The 19,553-nt window shown below is 37.3% G+C and overlaps 1 long non-coding RNA gene across 2 annotated transcripts in view; it reads left to right on the forward strand.

Annotated features, from left to right (window-relative positions):
* Positions 1 to 1,253: 1,253 nt before the first annotated feature.
* LOC125106122 (uncharacterized) overlaps positions 1,254 to 19,553 on the forward strand; it is a 55,553-nt gene continuing 37,253 nt past the window's right edge. The window contains exons 1-2 of one of the 2 annotated variants that reach the window (XR_007129233.1): positions 1,254 to 1,363; positions 5,800 to 5,891. This is a non-coding gene — a long non-coding RNA (uncharacterized LOC125106122). Of the gene's footprint in view, positions 1,364 to 2,088; positions 2,141 to 5,799; positions 5,892 to 19,553 lie in introns of those variants that run through there. The other variant, XR_007129234.1, reaches the window with a different exon arrangement.

A 19,553-nucleotide genomic window follows, 5' to 3' on the forward strand; every position in this document is an offset into this window, starting at 1 on the left:
TAAAAATGTCAAAATCGCTCTTCCTAATAGTGTTATGAGGTGTTCTAAAATGATAAGCTGTTAATTTCTCTTTCTGGGATTTCTAGCTGACTGTCAAAATAATGGTAATATCACCTGATATATTTCCAATATTAAAAAAAGATTGGCAATATCTTTATAAATATGCAGTACTGCAGAATTGAGACAAATGGTACCAGTTGGCTAGGAATAAACTTCCCTGATTACTGTTTGGAGGGGCATTAACTCCTTCAACTCCATGAGGCAGCTATGACGGCGCAGAAATACACGGACAGGCAAGACCTGGCCACCTGTGTGTGCTTGGACAAGTCATTTAATCTCTCTGAACCTCAGTTTATTTACCTACAAAAGGAAGGATTTAGATTAGGTGGTTTTTAAGGACTGTACCAGATATGAAATTCTATAATATTATATGTATTCATATAATTACATTTCCAAATGAAGAGGGAAAAAATGAGGTCTGGCCAAGTTATTCCTCAATACTTTCTTAGTAAGGTAGTATTTTAGCGAATAAGGAAACAGAGCCACAGAAGGGTTAATTAACTTGCCCCAGATCACACAAAACTTTAATACTTTTGTATATGGTCTTTTGGATCCAATTTAAAATATATGTAGATCTATTTTTCCAAAGAGCAGCCTCAAAAAATTCCCCCTTTAAAAGATAAACAAAAAACCAGGGGCCACCTGGGTGGCTCAATCAGTTAAGCATCTGTCCTCAGCTCAGTTAATGATCTTGGGATCCTGGGATCAAGCCCCAAGTCATTGTGGGCTCCCTGCTCAGTGGGGAGCCTGTTTCTCCCTCTCCCTCTGCCTCTCCCCCTGCTTGTGCTCTCTCACTCTCTCTCTCTCTCTGTCAAATAAATAAATAAATCTTTGAAAAAATAAAAACCAATTAAGTTAAAAAACAACTTGCTTTTCCCAATTATTATACATGTGCGTGTGTCTGGGTCTATGTGCCTGTGTGTGTATGTATATGTATGTCACAGGGAGGAAAACGCTATGTCATTTTTTCTCCTAACGCCTTTACTCCCATTCATCATAATATAGGAATTACCTAATTATCTATAAAATGTGGCCCAGGTGAAACCCAGCTATCCTTAGTTTCCATAAGGCGCTCGAAGCACAGAGGTGTTCATTGACGTCATCAAAGTCACACAGAACTTTACAATCCTGGCTGGGATTAGAATCTAAATTTCCTGACCCAAGCGCTTTTCTCCCATGAGGCTGTTCTCTCACAGAGGGCTTAGACTACGGCTTCCCTCACAGGCAGGATTTGGACACTCTCGTGAAATGCTTCATTAACGGTCACAGCGCCCTTGGGCATGGCTACCAGTGACATCCCCAGGTAACAGATGATGGGTTTTGAACAGGAAATCAGGGAATTTAGAGCATAAATTCACAGGAAAATAAACTAAGGTATGAGGACAGGCTGGACTTTTACTAATAGTCATGCCATGGCTTTCACACTGGGATTCCATTTTTTCCTCTTGGCTCATCACTCCGCCTCCACAAGCATTTGGTTTAAATCAGATACTGTCCCTGGGACTAATATTCAACAGCCTAAGATCTTGTCTTTTCAGTTTGGATTTATTTTTTTCCCTACTAAAGCAGATTTCAGTGTATTCATAAGAACTCCGTCGATAGTACTGTATAAATAGTATTCAAACAAGTTTCCTCAACCGTAATTAGAATATTGTTTTATTACACTGCACATTTCCTAAATCGCACACTAATTAAATGTATATTGTACTTCATTATTACCCATGAACAACTATCCTTACTCAGGATTTATGGCTGTGTACCGTGGTGGTTGATGAGGGTATCAGCATTTCAATTTCAAATGCGTTTCAGAGGTTTAGAGCTTATCTGGAAAATTAATTGCAGCTGAAAACCTGGCGTGGCCTGTTTTTACACAGACCAGCCTGGGGCTCTCCTGCTCCCGGCTCCTTTTTCTGGAACAGCTGCCAGGGGAGTGGGGTGAGGAGTGGAAGAGGGGCGTAAAAGGAGAGTGGATGGGGCGGGGTGGGGGGGAAGCAGAGAGCCACTCTTCTCAGACCTTTCCACCAATCTCTGGAGTCTGTCTGGAGGGGAAATGAAAACTCTTTTCTGCTTAATGAACGCAGTAAGTGGACGGAAGCCTGAGTTCCCAGCACTCCATTAGCAAGCCAGCCAGCCAGCCAGGTGTTGGCCGCTGTCAATGTTGGCAGATTTTGCCCTTTGTTTATTTTTTAAGCAAGGACTTCAGAGTTTCCTGGGGTTTTCTGTTTGTTGGTTTGGTTTGGTTTGGTTTTAGTTGATCTCCGCTATGGGGTTTCAAGATATGGACATGGTTGTTGGCTTAGAAGCAGATAGATGAACCTTGAAGGCAATTAGACTTCTTCCTGCCAGCTTGTCCCTCAACTTTTCCAAAGGCAGGTCAGGGAACAATAAAAGACAGCTACTCCGGCTGATGGCCTTGCAACCCACGTACTCCGCATTCTGCTTTGTGACTTTAATTGTACTCTGCCTAGCAACATAAAAGAGCAGTTTTCCAAGGGAAAAAACAGGAGCATTTACTTTATTTATTTTTACTAATTTAACAGGAAGGTCCTGGTAATAGACTAGGAACTTTCAGTTTACCATGAACCCTGAAAAGCCAAAACTCCCTGTTGAATTCAAAGGGCCATTTGGTTGCGAAAAGCAGCAACCAACAAACCCCAGGTTAAGTAAATGGAACGCAAGGACCGGAAGTATGGCTGAATATGATGAGCGGCTGGAATTCTAAGCTGGGAAGTCTTCAGAATCCAAGATTGCCATTCTTTGTCCTCTCTCTCTTGCCCATGCTTAGCTTCTCTTTCTTTCCATGGTGTATTTCCCTTCTACCTCTTTTGAGACATCTGCTTTACCCTCTGCTTTTTACTGTGATCTGGTTCTCCACACAGTTCCCAAACTCCCAGCCTTGAGGGTCTACGTGACTCTCCATTTCCAGTGACTACCACTAATTACTACCGTTCTGCTATCTCAGTTTAAATTAAGAAGACAGGCTCTGATTGACTCCACTTGGGTCAGCCGTCCAGCCCAGGTCTGATCAGTGTTGATGGGTGTGATGGCACCACCACCAGTAAATACATTACTTACTTTTGCAGAGTCTATGAAAGCAGCATTGCCAAGAAAGAGGGTGTTGGCTGGACACCTAGTGTATTGTACACACACCCTGGAAATGGCTTAATGCAAGCAAGTGGTACCATATGTGAAAAACAGCTCATAGAAAACAGAAAACAGTTTAATTCACTGGCTTCTAAGCATTAGAGGGCATACATACTCTCGCACTGCCTATGAAAAATGCAGATGCCACAGCTCCCTCCAGAGATGATGGTGTAGGGGTAGTTAGCAAGAATCAGTACTTTTTAATAAGTCTTTCAGATGAGTCCAAAGAAAATGGTCTGTATACCTCATTTTGAAAAGCCCTGGTTTCTCAGCCGATCCTTAACACATTCAGATATAGCAAGTGATGAGTGGCAAAGAACATCTTTAATGATACTTAGTGTTGGTAATGTACAAGGACCCCTGATTTTCCCATAGTGACTGGAGCAAGTTAGTGGGAATGAACTATGTCCTACATCTGAGCTTTGATTGTGATCGAGTAATAGGTGTATATAAACAGTTCAGGATCCTATTCAGAGAAACACCAAGTGCCTTCGTTTTATGAGGGATAGTTCCTGTCTGAAAAATAAAAGGTAAATTAATTATGAAATAACATGGTCATATTAACAGTGCCAGAGCAGTCAGCACTAGAGTGAAACATACCAGAGTTGATTACATTAGCTTGCCTGGGAGGATTGATACTAAACTGTCAGGAGTGACATAAAAGAACTTATAGTGCTGTTAATCCTACCTTGCAGGAGCATCAGAGAGGACAATTTGATTTCTTTCATCCTTGTTTCCAGGGTTTCATACCTTCCTGAAAACGCTCATTTTAAAGCACACAGATTTATAATTTTTTCACCACCCGCCTCCCGCCAAGTTAAAAATAAACCGTATGGTTGCAAGCTTGCTGTTTTGTGTGTGTTGAAGAATGGTTTTAGGTTAGCTGGTGGGCCAAATATCTACCTTCCAACACGCAGGGCTCCGCCTGTTTTACTGGATGGAAAAACCAAAGCCGTGGAGGAAGAACAAAATTAAAAAGAAATTAAGATATGAGCTTTGTACAGCCAAGTACATCATCATCTTTCCACATGAGGCACAGAGGGTGGTTTTCCAGGCGCGCACAGGAGCGTGGCACCTGTGTTCATTTAAATGATTACACATTCAACAAAATTTGAATGTGCGATGTGCAATCATTTGAATCACTCATTATACATTAAAATAAACTGACACAAATACAACCCGTTCTCTGCTGCTTTTGAGAAGCTAAGTAAATTAAAGAACGAAACTAAGGTGATGCTAGGCTGAAGATTTGACATACAATAGAGTCAGAAAATTCCGAATTCATGGTTTTTGACTGTGATCAGATAACTTTCAGTGCTGGCATGTGATTAGAAATGCAGCAAGAGGAAGAACAGTGTCTGTTCCTTATCCTGGATCTTCCCACCTGGGGATCCCAGACCACTTCTCACGGGGCTTTGGACCCTAGTTTAGCAAGTGGAAAGAATGTAGTCCTCCAGCAAAGTACAGGTGTTTTGCCCAGCTTCCCCCATCATAATTGTTCATTATCACCGTCTCTTCCTTTTTATGGCTAATGATTCTTACGTCTGACTTGAACGGGGCTTCTGACACTATCAATCCACTGAAACTGTTTTCAAGGTTTACCACTTTGACAAATCCAAATTTCCTCCTTTCCTACCTTTCTTGACCTGTCAGCATTTGAAAGGGATGACCCCCTGTCTCCTACCTGAAACTTCTCCTTCCTTCCACAATAACACACAGTTGTAGTTTTCATTTCTCGTGGTAGTTCTGCTGAGCCTTCTCCCCCTCCTCCATATTAAAATCTGAAATTTAAATGTGATGAAAACAGAACTCTTACTTTTTAAACATACCTCTCTTTAACAGTAGCATCTCCATCCCTAGTTGCTCAGGCAAATAATGAGTTATTCTTCACTCCTGTCTTTCCCTCTCTTCATCACATGTTCAGTTCATTAGCAAGTCCATTCAAGACTGCACCCAAATGTTTCTCAATCCTTTGGGCTCCATTACCATTCACCCTGATAACTATTACAGCTATCAGGTTTCTCTTCTTCTAGTAGTAGTCAGCGTTCTTTCCCTCCAATTTTATCCATCTTTACTGATAACACCCTTGTCAGTCACCCATCATATTTTGCCTGGCTACTGTAATTACCTTCTAATTGACCTCCTAACTCTACGACCAAGAGATCCTCTAAAAAATACAGAGAAATTTTGACATTTCCTATAATAGCTTCCTATTATATTTAGAATAAAATTTGGGATTATCGTAGCATACAAAGCCCTAGGAGATCTATTTCTGAATTCCATGACCATATTTTCTTTGATTATTCACTTCACAGAATGTTCTTTTAAAAACTTAAATCTGACTTTGTTTTTCCCCAGATTAAAAACCTTCAAAGTTTAGTAATCTTTACCACATTGTACAATGTTATGTCTGTTAAGAATATTTTTGGCTCTAAGTAATGGAAAAACTAATTAATGGTGTCTTAAAAAAAAAAAAGGGATGAATTTTTCTTAAAGAACAAGAAATCCTAAGTAGAGAGTTGGTGGTATTGGTGCAGCTGTTTAATGATTCCATGAAGTAATCAGATTCCTTCTTTTTTTCTCTTCCATCCTTAGTATGTTGGTGTTTGATCTTCTGCCTATCACTTCATGGTCCCAAGATGGTTTGTAAAGTTCCAGACATCACATCTATATCATCCGTGTTCAAGGTAAGAAAAAGGTAGAAGAGATAGGAGCTATCTCTCCTAAAAAGGTAGAAGAGGTACTCCTACTCCAGGGCCTTTGCACTTATTTCTCCAGCTAGAAAGAGTTTTCCCCAAATTTTCATATGGTTTGCTCCTTGTAACTACTGAGGTCACAATACAGATATCTCAAAGAGAAGAGTTACTAATCAAAAGTAGCACCTCTTAGTTTACTATAACTGTTTTTTTTTTCTTATTATTGAAATCTATATCATTTTGTAGAGCTGCTGTAACTAAGTATCAAAGACCAGGTGGCTTAATGTCTTCCTTCAGGCTTCTGTAACAAAAATACCATAGACTGGGTGGCATACATTACCGAAATTTATTTCTCACAACTCTGGTGGATGGAAAATCAAGATGCCTGCTGATTCAATTCCTGGGGAGAACTGTCTTCCTGGTTTACAGATAGACACCTTCTTGTTGTGTCCTCACATGGCAGGGAGAGAGAAAGGAAGCAAATTCTTTTGCATCTCTTCTTATAAGGGCACTAATACCACCATGGAAGCTTTACTCTTAGGACCTAATTATCTCCCAAAGACCCCATCTCCAAATGCCATCACACTGGGGACTAGGGTTTCAACATATGGATTTGTATGTTCAGTCCACAGGACTCAAACAATAGAAATTTATTGTCTCATAGTTCTGAAAACTAGAAGTCTAAGATCAAAGTGTCAGGGTTGATTCCTTCTGAGGGCTATAAGGCAAAGAGCTGCTCCAGACCTCTCTCCTTGGCTTGTAGATGGCCATTTTCTCCCTGCATCTTCACATTGTCTTCCCTTTGTATCTGTCTGTATCTACATTTCTTCTTCTCATAAGGACACTAGTCATATTGGATTAGGATACAAGCTAATGACCTCATTTTAATGTGATTACCATTGTAAAAAACATCTATCTCCAAGGTCATGTTCTGAGGGATGGGGGCTAATAATTCATATATATTCATAATATATATAATATATAGTATATATATAATTCGTATAATATGAATATAGATACTCATAATACGTATCGATTGAATTGTGTCCTCTTCCTCAATCCATAACAAACTTAATAAATATGTGTTAAATGAATGGATGGATTTGAATCCTAGCCACCATTTACTGAATGTTTACAATGTGTCAAGTTCTACATGGAGTGTTTACCCCATCTCCTTTAATTCTCACAGTAACCCAGTGAAGAAGGTTCTACGTGTATTCTCTTTTAGAAATGGGAAAACGATAGCAAGAGTTATAGTGAGTAAAAGGGCAATATAGTGGAGGCCAGGAAGAGAATAAAGGCTGGGATGTCTCTAGCAAAATACTGAGGAAACTTCATTTGAGACATCTTCATTACCTTTGACCACATTAGATCATAATTAGACAAGAAGACTGAAATAGAGAGTTTAGACAGGGGTCAGCAAATTAGTTTCCGTGAAATACATATTTTAGGCTTCTGGGTCGCATGTTTTCTGTCATAACTTCTTTATCTTTGTAGTATGAAGCAGCCATAAAGAATACATAAACAAATGACCATGGTTGTGTTCCAATAAAACTTTATTTATGAAAGCCAGTGACTAGCCTTGGTTAAAGAAATTTTTACTTTGTTTTTTTGTCCTTTCATTTTCCTAAAATCAAATTTTATAAATTTAGAAAAGCTATGCTGACCTGCATCTCTGAGATGCCCCTTTTAAAAAGATTTGTACTATATCATTCAAAATCTGAGAGACACTCAGAAGGTCTACAACTGTCCTCCCAAATGTTCTCTGCTTTGGAAAATTTATTGTCATGTCCTTTTACATGGTGGACTTATTTCTGAGTGACGACAGAAGAGAGCTGTGGGGACAGAGGAAAAGTCAAAGGGATGGAGATGCAAAAGCTAACAATCCTGAGTTTCATTCCTGGCTGAGGGATGGACAAAACTAGCTTCAGCCTATTACTTCAATTCTCCATGAGTTGTTTCCTTGCCTGAAGAGATCAGAAAACAAACCTTCATCTAAGGATGTAGTCCTGGGGTGCCTGGGTAGCTCAGTCATTAAGTGTCTGCCTTTATACTGGCATAAAAATAGACACATAGACCAGTGGAACAGAGTAGAGACCCCAGATATGGACCCTCAACTCTATGGTCAAATAATCTTCGACAAAGCAGGAAAAAATATACAGTGTATATATCCTTACATTCCAGGAATGAATCTCACTGCAGCATGGTATATAGTCCTTTTAAATTGCTGTTAAATTCTGTCTGCTAGTATTTTTCTTGAGGTTTTTATCAGCAATATTCATCAGGGGTATTGGTCTGCAATTTTCTTGTAGTAGCCTTTGTTGAGATTTGGTATCAGTGTAATGCATAGAATGAGTTTAGAAGTACTCCTTCCTCTTCAACTTTTTGGAAGAGTTTGAGGAGAATTGTTGTTTTGTGTATTTCTAGGAATTCGTCCACTTTATCTGAGATATTGAATTTGATGTACAATTGTTCATAGTATTCTCTCATAATCCCTTTTATTTCTGTAAAATCTGCTATAATACCCCCTTTGTCATTTCTGGTATTAGTTTTTGAGGTTTTCTATTAGTCATTGTAGCTAAAGTTTTGTCCTCCTTGTTGATCTTTTTGAACAATCAATTCTTGGTTTCATCGATTTTTCTCCATTAGGTTTTTAACTCTCTATTTTGTTTATCTCTAATCTTCATTATTTCTTCCTCCAGCTAGTTATTGATTTGCCATTTTCTTCTCTTTTTATTCTTTCCAGTATAATTAATATGTGCTATTATATTAGTTTTAGGTGTATAATATAGCTATTGAGCAATTCTAGACATTACTCAGTGCTCATCATGGTAAGTATATTCTTGACCTTCTTCATCAATTTCATCCATCCCCTCTGATAACCACCAGTTTGTTCTCTATATTTAAGAGTCTGGTTTTTTGTCTTCTTTATTTTATTCAATAAATTCCATATATGAGTGAAATCATATGGTACCTGTTTTGCTTGTCTTTTTCTGACTCATTTCACTTGGCATTATACCCTCTAGATCGATCCATGTTGTTGCAAATAGCAAGATTTCATTCTTTATTATGGCTGAGTAATAGTCCAGTGTGTGTGTGTGTGTGTGTGTGTGTGTGTGTACACACACATCATCTTTATCCATTCATCTGTCACTGGGTGCTTGGGTTGATTCCATAATTTGGCTATTATAAATAATGCTGCAATAAACATAAAAGTGCATACATCTATTCCAATTAATTAATGTTTTCATTTTCTTTCATTAAATACCAAGTAGTGGAATTACTAGACCATATGGTAATTCTATTTTTAATTGTTTTGACAAAGCTCCATACTGTTTGCCACAGTAGCTGCACCAGTTTGCATTCCCACTGACAGTACAAAAAGTTTCCTTTTCTCCACATCCTCACCAACACTTGTCTCTTGTATTTTTAATTTTAGCCATTCTGACAGGTATGAAGTGATATCTCATTGGGGTTTTGATTTGCATTTCCCTGATGTTGTGCATCTTTTCATGAGTCTGTTGGCCATGTGTATGTCTTCTTTGGAGAAATGTTTGTTCATGTGTTCTATCCATTTTTTACTTTGATTATTTGTGGGTTTTGAGTTCTAGAAGTTCTTCATATATTTTGGATAGTAACCCTTCATTGGATATGTCATTTGCATTTATCTTCTCCAATCCAGTAGGCTGTCTTCTTGTTTTGTTGATTGTTTCTTTAACTGTATGGGAGCTTTTTATTTTGTGATAGTCACATAATTTACTTTTGCTTTTATTTCCCTTGCCTGAGGAGACAGTGTTGCTGTGGCTGATGTCAGAGAAATTACTACCTGTGATCTTTAGTAGGATTTTTATGGTTTCAGGTTTCACATTTAGAGTTTTGATATATTTTGAGTTTAGTTTTATGTGTGGTTTAAGAAAGTGATCCAGTTTCATTCTTATGCATGTTGTCCTGTTTACTCAACACTGTTGTTGAAGAGATCATCTTTTTCCCATTTGATATCCTTGCCTCCTTTGTCAAAGATTAATTGACCATATAATGATGGGTTTATTTCTGGGCTCTGTATTCTGTTCCATTGATCTATGTGTCTATTTTTGTGCTAGTAATAACTAATTTCATTACAGTAGTTCTATAGTGTGTCTTGAAATTTGTGACTGTGATTCCTCCAGTTTTGTTCTTCTTTATAAAGATTGCTTTGATTATTCAACAGCTTTTGTGACTTGATAACATTTTAGTATTATTTATTCTGGTTCTTTGAAAAATGCTATTGGTATTTTGATAGGGATTGCAACAAATCTGTAGATTGCTTTGAGTAATATGAACATGCTAACAATATTTGTTGTCTCAGTCCCTCAGCATAAAATCTTTCTATTTGTTTGTGATATCTTCAATTTCTTTCATCAGTATTTTATAGTTTTCAGAATACAGATGTTTCACCTCATTGGTTAAGTTTATTCCTAGGTATTCTTGGTGCAATTGCAAATGGGATTGTTTTCTTAACTTCTCTCTCTGCTGCTTCATTGTTAGTGTATAGAAATGAAACAGATTTCTGTATATTGATTTTGTGTCCTGCAACTTTACTGAATTCATTGATACTGTCAAATTCTGTGTGTGTGTACAGAGTCTTTAGGGTTTTCTATATGGAGTATCATGTCATCTGTAAATAGTGGAAGTTTTAGTTCTTCTTTACTGATTTGGATGCCTTTTATTTATTTTTGTTGTCTGATTGCCATGGCTAGGATTACTAATATTATGTTGAATAAAAAAGTGTTGAGAGTGGACATCCTTGTCTTACTCCTGATCTTAGGGGGAAAAATGTTTTTTTGTTTTGTTTTGTTTTTATCATTTAGTATGATGATGGCTATAGGTTTTTATACAAGGCCTTTGTTATGTTAAGGTATGTTCCCTCTAGATCTACTTCGCATAGAGTTTTTATCATGAATTGATGTTGTACTTTGTCAAATGCTTTTTCTGCATCTATTGAAATTATCATGTGGTTTTTATCCTTTTATAGATGTGTCCTATCATGTTGCTTGATTTGTGAATATTGAACTACCCTTGCATCCCTGGAATAAATCCCACATAATTGTGGGATTTATTCGATTTGAGTTACTAATATTTTACTGAGGACTTTTTCCCTCTATATTCACAAGAGAGATTAGCCTGTGGTTCTCCTTTTTATTTTGTGATGTGTTTTTTTGGTTTTGATATTGGTGTGATACTGGCCTCATAGAATGAATTTTGAATCTTTCCTTCCTCTTCTGTTCTTTGGAATAATTTGAGAGGAATGTATTAACTTTTTTTTAAATGTTTTATAGAATTTTCCTGTGAAGCCATCTGCTCCTGGACTTTTGTGTGTGTGTGTGTGTTTTTTTCCCCAGAGTTTATTGATTGATTCAATTTCATTGCTAGTGATTGGTTTGCTCAAATTTCTATTTCTTCCTGGTTCAGTTTTGGTGGTTTATATGTTTCTAGGAATTTATCCACTTCTTCTAAGGTGTCCAGTTTGTTGGCCTATAGTTTTTCATAGTTTTCTCTTATAATTGTTTTTATTTCTGTGGTGTTGGTTGTTACTTCTCTTCTTTCATTAATAATTTTGTTTATTTAGGTCCTCTCTCTCTCTTTAATGAGCTTTGCTAGAGGTTTATCAATTTTATTGATCTTTTTAAAAACCAGTTCCTAGTTTCATTGTTTGGTTTTTAGTTTCTATATCATTTATTTCTGCTCTAATCTTTATATTCCCTCTTTTTGCTGGATTTGTGTTTTGTTTGTTATTTTTCTAACTCCCTTAGGTGTAAGTTTAAGTTGTTTGAGATTTGTTTCTTGAGGTAGACTTGTATTACTATAAATTTCCCTTCTTAGAACCACTTTTGCTGTATCCCAAAGATCTTGGACCATTGTGTTTTCATTTTCATTTGTTTTCATGTACTTTTTATTTTTTTCTTTGATATCTTAGTTGACCTGTTAATTGTTAAATAGCATGTTGTTTAACCTCCATGTGTTTCTCTTCTTTCCAGATGTTTTTCCAGTGGCTGATTTCTGGTTTCATAATGTTGTGGTCAAAAGATGCCTGGTATGATTTTGATCTTTTTGAATTTGTGGAGACTCGTTTTGTGGCCTAACATGTGATCTACTCTGGAAAAGGTTCCATGTGCACTTGAAAAGAATGTGTATTCTGCTGTTTTAGGATAGAATGTTCTGAATATGTCTTTTAAATCCATCTGGCCAGTGTGTCATTCAAAGCCACGGTTCCCTTGTTGAATTTCCATTTGGATGATCTTTCCATTTCCATCAGTGTAAGTCGGGTGTTGAAGTTCCCTACTATTATTGTAATACTGTCAATTATTTCTGTTGTTTGTTATTACCTATTTTATGTATTTGGGTACTCCCATGTTGGGTGTATAGATATTTATAATTTTTATATCTTATTGTATTGTACCCTCTATTATTATATATTGCTCTTTTTTGTCTCTGTTATAGTCTTTGTTTTAAAGTCTATTATGTCTGATGTAAATATTACTTCTCTGGTTTTCTTTTGACATACATTTGCACAGTAAGTGTTTTCCATCCCTTCACTTTCAATCTCCAGGTATCTTTAGGTCTAAAATTAGTCCCTTATAGGCAGCATATAGATGAGTCATTTTTTTTAAATCCACTCTATCTCTCTATGTCTTTTGATTGGAGCATTTAGTACATTTACTTTCAGAGTAATTACGCATGGCTATGTATTTGTATCCATTTTGTTATTTGTTTTGTTGTTGTTTCTATAGATTTTTCTCTGCTCCTTTCTTCTCTTGTTGGCTTTCTTTAGTGATATACTTGGATTCCTTTTTCTTTACTCTTTGAATATTTATTGCTAGTTTTTGATTTGTGGTTACCATTAGGTTTGTATATACACCTTCTGCATATAGCAGTTTATATAAAGTTGATGGTCACTTAAGTTTAAATCCATTCTTTATTCCTTTTCCTCCTACATTTTAGATACATAGTGTCAAGTTTTACATCCTTTTATGTTATGAATCCCCTGACTGATTTTTATAGAAATATTTGTTTTTATTGCTTTTGTGTTTTTCACTTTTCATACTCTTACTTATTCTCTTTTCACTCAAAGAGTTCTCTTTAATATTTCTGGTAGGGCTGGTTTACTGCTCATGAATTCCTTTAGTTTTTGTTTATGTGATAAACTCTTTATCTCTCCTCTATTCTGAATGACAGCCTTGCTGGAAAGGGTATTCTAGGCTATAGATTTTTCTGTTTCAGCACTTTAACTATATCCTCCCACTCCCTTCTGGCCTACAAGATTTCTCCTGAAAAATTTGCTTATAGTCTTAAGGGGTTTCCCTTGTATGTAACTGTCTTCTTTTCTCTTTCTGCTTTAAATGTTTTTTTCTTCATCACTATTTTTTGCCATTTTAATTACTATGTGTATGCTGTGGAACTCCTTGAGTTGAATTTCTGAGGGGGGGGGGGCTTTCTGTGCCTCCTGGATTTGGTTATCTGTTTTCTTCTACAGATTACAGAAGTTTTCTGCTATTATTTCTTCAAATAAGTTTTCTGTACCCTTATCTCTCTTTTCTTCTCAGATATCTATAATGCAGATACTACACTTGATGGAGTCACTGAGTTCCCTAAGACTATTCTCAATTTGCATAATTTTCTTTCCTCTCCTTTGCTCAGCTTGGTTACTTTTCATTACTGTCTTCTAGGTCATTAATTTGTCCCTCTGCTTTATCTAGCCTGCCATTTATTCTGTCAGGTGTATTTTTAATTTCATTTATTGTGTTCTTGATCTCTGATTGGTAGTTTTTTAAAAAAAATCTCTGTGTTAAGGGTCTCACTGAGTTCCTCCACTCTTTTCTTAAATCCAGTATTTTTATCTAACGAGTATAATTATGTTACATTCTCTATTGTGCATATTACTTATATCAATTTTGCTCTGGTCTCTTGCTGTGGTTTGGTCCTTTTATTTCATTTGGGACATATTCCTGTCTCCTCATTTTGTCTGAATACCTGTGTCTATTTCTCTGTGTTAGGAAAGTTAGCTACTTCTCTTGTTTTTAATGGTAGCCTTATGAAGAAGAGGTACTGTAGTACCCTACAGTGCAGTGTCCCCTGTTCCCATAGGCCTGATGCTTCAGGGAGTATTTCCTATGTGTTGTGTGTATGCTCTGCTATTGAGTCTTGGCTTTGTTTTCCTTCAGACCAGTTGTCAGCAGAGGTTCTCTTTGCCTATTGTGAACAGAAGGTGTGCAGTGCTCTGACAGTGAAGCAAGACCTGCCCCTGCTGGAACTAAGGTCCCCAAAATGTGCAGGTCTTGACAGGGCTTGCCCAGGTCTTTGGAGGAGAGGCCCACAGTACCAGGACTGAGGCAAGCATGACTGGGAAGCACAGGTTGGGGGAGGGTGCAAGCAAGTTAGATAAGGAGTGTTGGAGCTATGCTGGTTCCCACAGGTGGCCATTGTTTATGCTGGGGAAATAGGGGAGGGGAATGGCACCTGCCTGCTCCTTTGTTCCTGGAGGAGTCTCCCCATGATCCCTGTCTCTCTGGGCCATGCTCCAAGATGAGCAAATCACTCTCCCTCACATCTGACCCCCGGAGTTTTTTCAAACTGCGAGTTCTATGCTGTATCTGCACAGTTTGTTTGTCATGCTGTCTCTTTAAGGGTGGAGACTCCACTTCCTAATACTTCAGGGCTCTTCCAGAGCCGAGCCCACTGATTTGTTAAATTTCAGATTTTAAATCTCACTGGTTTTGAGAATTCATGGAATTCAGCCTCTCTCACCTTCAAAGGCAAATATTATGGAGATTCCTTTTCCTGTTCATGGTCTCCCCAGTAAAAAAAGTTTGTTTTCTGCCCTTCTCTGTGCCACTGGTTCCCTCCCCACTGCAGATGAAATATGGCCATGTCTTTGCCCTTCCTACCTCCTTCAGTATGGTTTCCTTCCCTTCATTTAGTTGGGAAGTTTATTCCATCAGTCTTCAGGTCATTTTCTTGGTTATTTATGCTGGAATGGACATTATCCAGTTGTATTTGTGGGAGGATGTGAGCTTAGGCTCTTCCTACTCTGCTGTCTTCCCAGCTGACCTCTAGAGACATCTTTTTTCCCAGTTGTATTGAGATATAATTGACATACAACATTGTGTAAGGTTAAGGTATATACAATGTGGTGATTTGATCTGCTAATATATTGCAAAATGATTACTATCACAGCATGTGCTAACACTTCCATCATGTTAACATAATTACCATTTCTCTTTTATGTTGAGAGCATTTAAGATCTATTTTCTTAATAACTCTCAAGTATCATGATACAGTATTATTAACTCTAATCACCATGCTGTGTGTTAGATCTCTAGAATTTATTCATCTTATGACAGAAGTGTATACTCTTTAACCAGCATCTCCCCATCTCCCCCATTCCCAGCCCCTGATAACCACCATTACTCTGTTTCCAAGTTTGGTTTCTTTTTTTTTTTTTTTAGGTTCCATAGATAAGTGATGTTTTATAGTATTTGTCTTTCTCTGAATTAATTTAACATAATGCCCTCAAATTTCATCTAAGTTGTCACAAATGATAAGATTTATTTTCTCATGGCCGAGTAATATTCCATTGTATTTCTACATCACATTCTCTTTACCCATTCATCTGTAGACAAAGGTTGTTTCCATATATTGGCTATTGTGAATAATGCTGCAATGAACATGGCAATGCAGATAGCTCTTTGAGATCCTGTTTTAATATTTTTTGGATGTATATCCAGAAATTGAGTTGCTGGACCACATTGTAGTTCTATTTTTAACTTTGGAGAAACTTCCATACTGTTTTCCATAGTGATTGCAAGCATTTACATTCATACCAGTAGTGCACAGGGGCTCTCTTTTCTCCAGATCCTGATCAAGACTTGTTAGTTCTTGTCTTTTTGATGATAGCCTTTTAACAGGTGTGAGGTGATCTCTCATTTGGTTTTAATTAGCATTTCTATGATGATTAGTGATGTTAAGCACCTACTGACCATTTGTATTTCTTCTTCGCAAAAATATTCAGATCGCCCATCCATTTTTAAATTGCACTGTTTGTTTTCTATTGAGTATTTTGGATATTAACCCCTTATCAGATATATGATTTCAAATATTTCTTCCCATTACATAGGTTGCCTTTTTATTTTGATAATAGTGTCTTTGTCTGCAGAAATTTTATAAGTTTGATGTAGTCCCACTAACTAATTTTTGCTTTTGTTGCTTGCACTTTTGGTTTCATATTCAAAAAATTATTGTCAACACCAATATCCAGGAGCTTCTTCCCTATCGTCTTCTAGAAGTTTTATTGTTTCAGTTGTTATGTTTATGTCTTTAATTCATTTGGAGTTAACTTTTGTGAGTGGTATAAACAGGGGTCTAGTTTCATTCTTCAGAGCATGATTTCCAGTTTTCCCAGCGTCAGTCATGAAGAAACTATTCTTTCCCCATTGAGTGTCTCGGCTCCCTTGTCAAATATTAGTTGGCTATACATGCAAAGGCTTATTTCTGGGTTCTCAATTCTCTTTCATTCGTCTATGTGTCTATTTTTATTCCAGGACCAATATTGGATTAATGTAGCTTTGTAGTATAGTTTGAAATTAGTAAATGTGATGTCCCCAACTTTGTTCTTTTTCAAGATTACTTTGGCTATTTGAGGTCTTTTGTAACAAATTCAAGGATTGTTTTTTCTACTTCTATGAAAAATGTCATTGAAATCTTTTTTAATTTAATTTAATTTTTTTTCATTTTATTTATTTTCAGTTCCAGCATTCTTTGTTTATGCACCATACCCAGTGCTCCATGCAATATGTGCCCTCCATAATACCCACCACCAGGTGTCGAAATTTTGATAGGCATTGCCTTGAATCTATAGGTGGCTTTGGGTAGTTTTCTTTGAGTAGTGTTTCTTTCTTCTTTTCCTGCCTTTTGTTTTGTTTTTAATTTTATTACTGAAATATAGTTGAATGCAATGTTTTATTAGTTTCAGGTGTACAACATAGTGATCTAATAATTCTATACCTATGCAATATTCACCACGATATATGGAGTTACCATCTGTCATTATATAACATTATTACAGTATTATTGACTATATTCCCAATACTGTGCTTTTAATACCTGTGACTTACTTATTTTATAACTGTAAGCTTTTACCTCTTAACTCCCTTTACCTATTTCACCCATTCCCCCTACTCCCCTCCCCTTTAACAATCACATTTGTTCTCTGTATTTGAGTTTGTTTCTGGTTTTGTCTGTTCTGTTTTATTAGATTTCACATATACATGAAATCATACAGTATTTGTCTTTCTCTATCTGACTTCTTTCACTTAACAAAACACCCTCTGGGTTTATCTATGTTGAGGAAAATGAGAAGATCTCATTCTTTTTTTTATGACTGAGCAATATTCAGTTGTGTACATATATAGCACATCTTTTTTTTTTAAGATTTTATTTATTTGAGAGAGAGAGAGAGATCACAAGTAGGTAGAGAGGCAGGCAGAGAGAGAGAGGGGAGGAAGCAGGCTCCCTGCGGAGCAGAGAGCTTGACACGGGGCTCGATCCCAGGACCCCGGGATCATGACCTGAGCCGAAGGCAGAGGCTTTAACCCACTGAGCCACCCAGGCGCCCCTATAGTACATCTTCTTTACCCATTAACCTATCAACACTTAGGTTGCTTCCATATCTTGGCTGTTGTAAATAAGGCTGCAAAGAGCACAAGATTGTGTGTATCATTTTGCTTTAGGGTTTGTGTTTTCTTTGGGTGAATACCTAGTAGTGGTATTACTGAATCATGGTAATTCTATTTTTAATTTTTTGAGAACCCTCCATATTGTTTTCCACAGTGGTTTCACCAATTTACATTCCCACCGAAGTATACTAGGATTCTCTTTTGTCCACATCTTTACCAACACTTGCTATTTCTTGTCTTTTTGATCCTATCCATTCTAACCAATGAGAGATGATATCTCACTGTGGTTTTGATTTGCATTTCCCTAGTGATGTTATCTTTTCATGTGTCTGTTGACCATCTGAATGTCTTCCTTGGAAAAATGTCTGTTCAGATCCTCTGCCCATTTCTTTCTTTCTTTCTTTCTTTCTTTCTTTCTTTCTTTCTTTCTTTCTTTCTTTCTTTTTTTTTTTAAAGATTTTATTTATTTATTTGTCAGAGACAGAGGGAGAGAGAGTGAGCGAGCACAGGCAGACAGAGAGGCAGGCAGAGGCAGAGGGAGAAGCAGGCTCCCTGCCGAGCAAGGAGCCCGATGTGGGACTCGATCCCAGGACGCTGGGATCATGACCTGAGCTGAAGGCAGCCGCTTAACCAACTGAGCCACCCAGGCGTCCCTCTTTTTTTTTTTTTTTTTAAAGATTTTATTTATTTATTTGACAGAGAGATCACAAGCAGGCAGGGAGGCAGGCAGAGAGAGGAGGAAGCAGGCTCTCCGCAGAGCAGAGAGCCCGATGCGGGGCTCGATCCTAGGACGCTGGAATCATGACCTGAGCTGAAGGCAGAGCCTTTAACCCACTGAGCCACCCAGGTGCCCCCTCTGCCTATTTCTTAATGGGATTATTTGTTTTATGGTGTTCAATTGTATACATTCTTTATATATTTTGGGTATTAACCCTTTGTCAGACATATAATTTTCAAATATCTTCTCCCATTTGGTAGGTTGCCACATTGTTTTATTGATGGTTCCCTTAGCTATGCAAGAGCTCTTTATTTTAGTGAAATTCCAATAGTTTATTTAGAAAAACGTATCTCAAAAATGTTGCCAAGGTTGATGTCTGAGATTACTGTGTGTATTTTCTTTCTTTTTTTTTTTTTTTAATTTATTTGACAGACAGATCACAAGTAGGCAGAGAGGCAGGCAGAGAGAGAGAGACAGGAGGAGGAGGCAAGCTCCCCGCTGAGCAGAGAGCCCGATGCGGGACTCGATTCCAGGACCCTGAGATCATGACCTGAGCCAAAGGCAGAGGCTTTAACCACTGAGCCACCCAGGCGCCCCCTGTGTGTATTTTCTTTTAGGAGTTTTATGGCTCCAGGTCTGTCTCACATTAAGTTTTAAATCCATTTTGAATTTATTTTTGTGTGTGGAATAAGAAAGTGGTCTAGTTTTATTCTTTTGCATGTTGCTATCCTGTTTTCCAAGCACCATTTGTTGAAGAGATTATCTTTTTCCATTGTATGTTCTTGCCTCCTTTGTCAAAGATTAATTGACCATATCATCATGGGTTTATTTCTGGGCTCTGTATTCTGTTCCATTCATCTGTGTGCCTATTTTTGTGTCAGTAATTTGCTAATTTGATTACTGTAGCTTTGTAGTATATCTTGAAATCTGTGACTGTGATTTTGTTTTTGCTTTGTTCTTCTTTATAAAGATAGATTGCTTTTGTTATTCAGGATCTTTTGTGGTTTGGTAACATTTTAGTATTTTTTTTTCTAGTTCTGTGAAAAATGCTATTGGTATTCTGATAGGAATTGCAACAAATCTGTAGATTGCTTTGAGTAATATGAACATGTTAACAATATTTGTTGTCTCAATCCTTCAGCATGAAATATCTATTTGTGATGTCTTCAGTTTCTTTCATCAATGTTTTATAGTTTTCAGAATACAGGTCTTTCACCTCATTGGTTA

Source organism: Lutra lutra, chromosome 8 (genome assembly GCF_902655055.1).
Source record: "Lutra lutra chromosome 8, mLutLut1.2, whole genome shotgun sequence".
Lineage (NCBI taxonomy): Eukaryota > Metazoa > Chordata > Mammalia > Carnivora > Mustelidae > Lutra > Lutra lutra.